Genomic DNA, 248 nt, shown 5'->3' on the forward strand with positions numbered 1-248 from the left:
GTTCCATTACCGTTTGGTAATATACATGATAAACGTTTGGAGCCACCTCGGTCCACAAAATAACCGGGTGTACCTTTGCGCTCGTTTTCATAGTGCTTACTCGTTTTTCACCATAGAGGCCAAAACATCAGCCCATATGAGACGAATCCATTGCCTTGATTGAGTCGGAGTTAATAGAATTTTGAAATGGAAAAATCAATAGTCTCCTTGCATTGATAAAAACACTTCGTTCAAATCGGTCGGACAAT

At 40.3% G+C, this 248-nt stretch overlaps 1 protein-coding gene across 1 annotated transcript in view; it reads left to right on the forward strand.

The window, feature by feature from the left end:
* The window catches only part of LOC131889926 (protein Aster-A-like), a 29,777-nt gene that overhangs the window by 10,082 nt on the left and 19,447 nt on the right, over nt 1-248 (forward strand). The window lies entirely within an intron of this gene.

The sequence above is a fragment of the Tigriopus californicus genome, chromosome 11 (genome assembly GCF_007210705.1).
Source record: "Tigriopus californicus strain San Diego chromosome 11, Tcal_SD_v2.1, whole genome shotgun sequence".
Classification (NCBI taxonomy): Eukaryota; Metazoa; Arthropoda; class Copepoda; order Harpacticoida; family Harpacticidae; genus Tigriopus; species Tigriopus californicus.